An 8058-nucleotide genomic window follows, 5' to 3' on the forward strand; every position below is an offset into this window, starting at 1 on the left:
CTCTGGGAAGCCCATGGTTGACGCGATGAAACAGACTTTGGGCAGAGAAAGCCTCTAAAAAAGAAACAAAGTAAAGGATAGTAGGTCACTGAAGACTGAGAACGCATTTCACAATGTTCTCTGGCGCTGCCCTTGCATTTAGAATGGATCTGAGCCTAAAATTGTTGAAGGTTGCAGAAAGGGAGAAGATAATGATTCTATTTGAATACACTTAGTTTTGGCTGTCCCTATTTTCTCCCAGGAGTTAATGACCTGGCCAGTGAATCACAGTGATGTTTGGCTGCTCCAAACCAGGATCAGCCTTGAGCTCACCCTCAGGTGGATCTGATTCATTTCGTTGGTGAAGTTCATCACTCACATGTCTTGGCTGCGATTCCAGAAGAGCTCCCCGTGAACTCCTAATCCTGTCATTGACTGTGGGCTGTGAGAGCAGCACATGGAAAATGATCTGATGAAAAAGAGGAGAATATGGGTGAACTGGATAAAGGGTGTTTAAAAAAAGGTTCATTGGGAAAGTAGCAGAATGCTCATCTTTTTTATGAAAATTCCCCCTGTCCTCTTCAAAAGAATCTGATTACATTCTGAATATTTAAAAAAATTATCTCTAGTCCCATAACTACTGAGGCTCCAATCCTGATATTTCTCCTTGTGAAGACTTTCATCTCCGCCTAAATTTGGTGATGATAATGCACATGATTACTGCTATTAAAACATCATGATGAGTGTGGCAGTTTGACATAATGTTTTCAATAACTCAATATCAAAGTGCTAGAAAATGATGCTATAAGCAAGAGTGATGACTTGTGGAATTTATAACAACAAAATGTAAAGGTATGATGAATGTTAAAGATTTTTTTTCAAAACCTCATACTGAATAATATGTCTAAATTATCATATAGTTGTCAAAATAAACAATTTAATAATATCTCATGTGCACTACAAAATCCCTGAAGGGAAAGGAACAGCTTATAGAAAATTAGCAAAACTGGAATTGGTAAGATAGAAAATCGTGGTCTTACTAAGAAAATAACCTCTCAAAAATTAAAATGAAATAACAAATTCAAAGAGAAATAAAGGTGATTCAGAAATTTAAAAAATAGATTCATTAGGAAAGTAGCAGAATACTCATTCTTTCAATAAAATGTAACAGAAGCCGGCGACAGAGTAGTCACTGGCTTAGAAGATAACAGACCTTCTAAGCCATTCCTACAAAGTTAGTGAGAATGACTCCATCGCATAGCTCATCTCTGAAGATACTGGTTCTGGCCCTGGTGTGAACGAAGAGTTTATTAAATGATTGCTCAATGCCTTCATAAAGGAAGGAGGACATAACTCTGTGTCTTGGCTTGTGCCATTTTCTTCACTTGGAACACTTTATTTTCTCAACCTTGTTCGAAGCTTCCCCCTTCTCCATGGAGTCTTCTCTAACTCCTTCCTGTAGTTAACTTCTCCGTTTTTAATATCTATAGTACAGATGTTATCTAATATTTTGCTTCGATGTCTCTCTCTTACTCTGGCTCTTGCTCAGACTATGTTGACATGCAAATATAAAAACATTACTTTCCAAGACGTTTGCATACTTGCTAAATGCAGGAGCTGTGTTTCTTACTTCTTCCCTAATATGGTGCTGGGTATAAAGCATTGCTCTTAAAATGACTATTTATTTAATATCTTGTTGCCAAACCAAGAGCCAGGAAAAAGCTAAGAACTTATTTTCAACTCAGACTAGACACAGAGAGAATTGTAGAGATGATTCTACCCAATCCTTAGCCCAATCTTCCAGCCCTGAGAACGTATGAATCCTTGATGTCTATGAGATTTATTTTGCTAAAAGGCAGATTATTCTAGGGAGGTACAGGGACAATGAGAGCAGTACTTCAGCCCAATTTGTGCAGCAGCCTCCCCAGTATATGAACTATCACAGCTCACTGCTTTATTAAGCGGTAGAAATCGAAAGGGAAATTAAGACCTCTTTTCTGTCAATATCACACAACAGTGGAAGCTGTGGACCGTCTTCACATGAATACTGGCTTTAAATACTCATTTCAGTAGATTTTCCAGTCCATGTTACTGAGCCATGATGGTAGCAACTCACTAATTTCTCTTTGAACATACTCTGTTTACTTCGTCGATTCTAAATTTAAAATTTAAGTATTTCCTTTTATCTAGTGAATATTCTGATGATTTTACTTTATATTAATCTAAAACTTCTGATTTTTTTTTAAGTATAGCAGCAGGTCATGAATGTTCAAATAGACACAATTCCAAAGTACAAGTTTAGCTTAGTTTTTAAGACAAGCAGCGTTCTCTGTACTAACTGAATGTAGGTTGTATGTTTTAAAAAGAGAGGAGGACAGGTACAAGAGCCCTGGAAACCTTGGGGGAGGAGACTTTAACAGATAAGCCAGATACTTTCTCTTTCAAGCCTGACTATTAGTTTGTACTTTTGTTACTGGTCCACCAGTAACTGGTAATTCAGCTACCACCAGAAATCTGGGGCTCTTCAAGGTTGTCTCCATCCTCATCATCTATGGTCTTCCCCACTTGCTATATGCACACTGGACAACTTTGGTGCTTTAGGCCTGTCAGTCTCACTTTCATCTGGAATGTCCTAGACCAGTGGTCGGCAAACTGCGGCTTGCAAGCCACATGCGGCTCTTTGGCCCCTTGAGTGTGGCTCTTCCACAAAATACCGACTTCTGCGCATGGGCCACGAAGTTCAATCGCACTGTACACGTGCGCCCGCACGTGGTATTTTGTGGAAGAGCCACACTCAAGGGGCCACAGAGCCGCATGTGGCTCGCGAGCCGCAGTTTGCCGACCACTGTCCTAGACCTTCCCTTTGCCTGTAAAACTGTCTCAAGTTTTACTTGCTGGGCTTATTATTGTAACAGCAGGTCCAAAGCCTCGAAGTGGTCCCTTGCTTGACCTGCTTAGGAAAGAGCAGAGTGACCACTGTGGCTGGAACAGAGTAAGAAATGGATGAAGAGAGAAAGCAAGCCTGAGCTGTGGTCAGAGGCGACATCGGTGCAGTTTGTTGGCGATGGTGAAAATTGAATTTTATTCTGGTTCGGAAGAGAAGCCAGAGAAAATCGGAGCCAAGGAATGAAACAACCTGACCTACATTTATAAGAAATTACTCTGACTGCCATGTGAGGAGATCAGCCCAGAATTATCACTGGGTCTCTAACAGCAGCTTAGCTTTTCAGTGGTTCTCAACCTTCCTAATGCTGCGACCCTTTAATACAGTTCCTCATGTGGTGGTGACCCCCAACCATAAATTATTTTCGTTGCTACTTCATAACTGTAATTTTGCTACTGTTATGAATTGTAATGTAAATATCTGATATGCAGGATGCATTTTCATTTACAAATTGAACATAATTAAAGCATAGTGATTAATCACAAAAACAATATGTAATTATATATGTGTTTTCCGATGGTCTTAGGCGACCCCGGTGAAAGGGTCGTTCGACCCCCAAAGGGGTCGTGGCCCACAGGTTGAGAACCGCTGTTTTACACTGCCGATTCATTTGTTAAGTTATGAAACTTCTTTGAGCCTCACTTTCTTCAGTCTGTACAACACGCATAATATTGATGCATCCCTCGTAAGGCTGTGGTGATCAGTGATGAGATAATCCTAGTGAAGAGCGTAGTGCAGTGCATGTCTCATGGTGAACTTTCAGTAAATGTTTTCAACCTCCACTAATTAGGAAGGTGATTCTGTCTTTGGTTTGGATGATGGCTATCTGGCGAGTAAAGCAAATGGGGATGCTGATCTTATAGAAAGAGCTATAAAAACAGATATGCCACGAGTGGAATCCTAGTATTCATATTTCCAATCGTTGCCCAGGTGGCTGTGATGAATACCTTGGTTTGGATAAACATACGGTATATTTGCCGTATATGTTATATAGTGTTCTGTTAATGAAGTGCCTTCCTTTCAGAGAAAGACTAGTCTAGAATTGCTAATATTCTTAAAAGTGCTAAAAAAAAATATGGAGGAATAACAAGCCCAATTAATCATAATCAATGAAACAAATTTCCTGTGGGTGTTGATGTTAAAAAATAAATAAACCTATAAATGTAAACTGTAATTTAAAAATTTAAAGGTAAAATATTCAAAGTTCTTAGAAGAGAATGTCACATATGGTGGGTACTCAATAAGTATTTATTGAATAATTCAAATAAAAGTACCCTGCACTAAAGACTTCCACTTGGGACAAGAGGGCCATCTACATTCTCCAAAGATTCCTCCTATGGAAACAGTTAGAACCTGTATGAGACTTAACTTTGATTGCCGTTCTAGGACCAGGAGATAAGGGAAATCAGTCTCCAGGTCCATCTACCCGATTCAGCCCAACAAGTCTGTGAGCTGACATTGGCGAGGTCCGCTGAGAGCAGACACGCAAGTGAGGCTGCCTTAAATGCCAGCGTTGGCGCTGAAACCAGGAGGACAACTCTCAGGTCTGCAGAGAGTTGGGGAAATGAAGCTGCAGGTCCTGAAGGAAACCAACTGTCCAAGATCAACAGTGTCCTTGGGCTACTGGCAGGAGCAAAGGCAAATCATCTCCAGAGGAGAGCACACTTATTTTAGTTTATTAGGATTTCTCAGGATCAACTAAATATGAGCTAGGAGTGAAGGCCAACACACAGACAAGAAAAGATGCCCTCGCAGGTGAAGAAAGGAGCCCTATGCTATCACACACTGGCATTGTCATATTCAAAACAAAATAAGTCTATGTAAAGCTCTGTTTAAAACCCAGTTTTATATTGAGATACAATTCACATGCCATACAATGCACCTTTTTAATTTGTTTCAAGTGTGCAATGAAATGGTTTTTTGTATGTTCACAGATACACGCAACCATCACCAGAGTCCATTTTAGAACAGTTACCTCAAAAGAAGCTCCATACAAGTTAGAATCGTCCCCACCTGCCACTTCCCTCTTCTTCAGTCCTAGGCAACTAAGAGTCTACTTTCCATCTCTGTAGAGTTTGCTATTCTAGACTTTCACATGATTGAAATCATATAGTAGGTGGTACTTTGTGACTGGAAGTTTCATTCAGCATATTTTTTTCAAGGTTTTTCTATGTTGTAGCATATATTAATACATATATTAATACTTCATATCTTTGGCTTAATAATATGCCATACATTTCATGAAAATACTATATTTGTTTCTCCATTTGCCCATTTATCAACATTTGAGTTGTTTCCACAGTTAAGTGTTTCTTTTTCGTATGTGTTGTTTTATTTTTACAAATAATGCTGTTATAAACATCCATTTACAAATTTCTGTGTGGACATGTTTTCATTTTTCTTGGGCATTTACCTAGGAGGGGACTTGCGAGTGATAGGGTAACGATGTTTAATTATTTGAGAATTGCCAGGTTGTTTTTTGAAGTGGCTGCACAGTTTTCTATTCCTACCAGCAGTGTATTAGGGTTCTGATTTCTCCGTGTTCTTGACAACACCGCTGTTATCTGACTTAAAAAAATTTTTTTATTGATTTTAAAGAGAGATGAAGGGAGAGGGGAAGAGAGATAGAGAGATATCAATGTGAGAGAGAAACATTAATGTGAGAGAGAAGCATCAATGTGAGAGAGACATCGATCTGTTGCCCCCGTGCATGTCTCCTGCTGGGGATTGAACCCACAACTTGAGCATGTGCCCTGACCAGGAATCAAATTGTGACCTCCTAGTTCATAGGTCGATGCTCAACAACTGAGCCACACTGGCCGAGCCAGAATGACTTTTTGATTCTAATTTTATTTGTACATATGAAGTGGTTTCTCATCACAGTTTTGATTTGCATTTCTCTAGTGATGTGGAGCACCTCTTCCTGGGCTTACTTGCCATGTGTGTATCTTCTTTTGAGAAATGTCTGTCTAGATCTATTATGGATTGAATGTATGTCCCCCCAATACTCATACAAAAGAGCCCGAACCAACAATGTGGTGGTATTTAGAGGTAGAGACTTTGGGAGGTCATTAGGTTTAGATGAGTTCATGAGGGTAGGGCCCCATCTTGGGATTCGTGTTTTTATTGGAAGGAGAAGAGAGAGCAACTCTCTCTGTATCAAACATGTGAGGACATGGTGAGAAGGCAGCTGTCTGCAAGTCAGGAAGAAAGCCCTCGTCAGAAACTGAATCTGCTGTCACTTGGATCTTGAACTTCTCCGTCTCCAGAAATGTGAGAAGTAAATGTTTGTTGTTTAAACAACCCAGTGTATGGCAGCCTGAGTTGACTAATAGAAGAAGACATTTTGTCATTTCTTAAAAATATTTTTTATTTCATTTTGATGAATTCTAACTTGTCTGTTTCCTTGGTTGCTTGTGCTTTTGTGTCAAATCTAAGAATCCTTTGCCAGATCCAAAGTCATGAAGGTTTACCCTCTGTTTCCTCCTAACATTTTTATAGTTCTTACTCTTAATTTAGGTCTTTGGTCCATTTTAGTTGATTTTTGTGTATGGTGTGAAGTAGAGATCTGATTTCATTATTTTTCATATGGCTATCCAGTTATACTATTGCCATTTGTTAAAAAAAAAATGATTCTTTTCCCCATTAAAGAGTCTTGGAACCCTTGTCAAAAATCAGTTGGCCATATATTTCAGGGTTTATTTTTAAATTCTTAATTCTATTTCATTGATTTATATATCTTTCATTTTCTCATACCACAAAGTCTTGATTATCGTTGCTTTACAGTGTATTTTGAAATCAGGAAATGTGAGTCCATTACTTTAGTCTTCTTTTTCAAGATTGTTTTGGCTATTCTGGGCCCCTTGCAATTTCATCTGAATTTTAGAATCAGCTTATAAATAGCTACAAACAAGTCTGCTGGGATTTTGATAGAGGTTGTATTGAATCTGTATTTCAGTTCCGTGAATATTGGTATCTTAATTTTAATTTTCATGAATTAACATTAAATGGTTTCCACTTAAGATATTCTTTAATGTCTTTCAACACTGTTTTGTCATTTTTAGCATACAAATCTAGTCCATCTCTTGTTAAATTTATTTCATTCTTTTTGATGCTTTTAGAATGTAATTTTCTTAATTTCATTTTTGGGTTGTTTACTGAAGATACAACTGATTGTTATATATTGATTTTGTATCTTGTAAACTTGCTGAACTCAATTATTAGTTCTAAGGTGTTTTTTTAGTGGATTTCATAAGATTTTTTAAATATACAGGTTGTATCAGTTGCAATACTGCTTCCTTAGGATCATTACCAGAGGCTTCAAGCACTCAGTGTTTGAAAATAATTGAACCACTTTCACTGGGGAGCAGATAGCAGAGCTGCTCACAGTGTCATACCAGAAGTATATACTAGTTTTAAAGAAAAAAAGATGCAATAACCAAAATTATAAAGTAGCAAGAGACATAAAAAATGATCAGCAAATTTACAGAGTAGCCAAATAGAATTACTAGAAGAAATATTATTTAAAGAAACAGTCAATGGGTTAATTAGCACATTAAATAAAGCTGAAGAAAGAATTTGTGAACTGACAACAGAGACAAAGAAATGCATAACACAAAGGGAATGTTAAACTTATGGATGATTGACTGAGATGTTCAATACAGATAAGACTGATCTTTACTATCTGAAGGGATAACGGCTAAGAAAGACTGTCCAGAAGCGGTGTAAGACTTGAAATTAAGGCTATGAAAAGCCCACACCCGGTGGGAGGGGCAGGAAGAAATTAACCAAAGAGCACATATGCATATATGCATACCCCATGGACACAGACAATACTAGTATAGGGTGTCCCAAAATTCACGCAAGATTTGAATTTTGCATGAGCATTAACAACAACAACAAAAAAATAAAAGCCTAATTGTACTTGGTTTATTAAATCAGATTCTAATATCTGTTGCCCTTTGATTTCAATCCCTTCAATTTGATAAGCATTACCAAGTACCAATTATGGCCCAGGAACAGGGACAATGAAGACCAATGAAGACCACGGCTTTGTGTATGTGCCAGCAAAGCCGTGGAGGCCATTTACCTGATGTGCTATTCCATACATAACCCTATACTATATACTTTATGAA

The 8058-nt window shown here is 38.1% G+C and overlaps 1 non-coding gene across 1 annotated transcript; it reads right to left on the reverse strand.

The window, feature by feature from the left end:
- Positions 1 to 1774: 1774 nt before the first annotated feature.
- Positions 1775 to 1905, reverse strand: LOC111826937. Its single transcript, XR_002830384.1, has one exon.
- Positions 1906 to 8058: the final 6153 nt, after the last annotated feature.

This window comes from Myotis lucifugus, unplaced genomic scaffold (assembly GCF_000147115.1).
Source record: "Myotis lucifugus unplaced genomic scaffold, Myoluc2.0 scaffold_111, whole genome shotgun sequence".
Lineage (NCBI taxonomy): Eukaryota > Metazoa > Chordata > Mammalia > Chiroptera > Vespertilionidae > Myotis > Myotis lucifugus.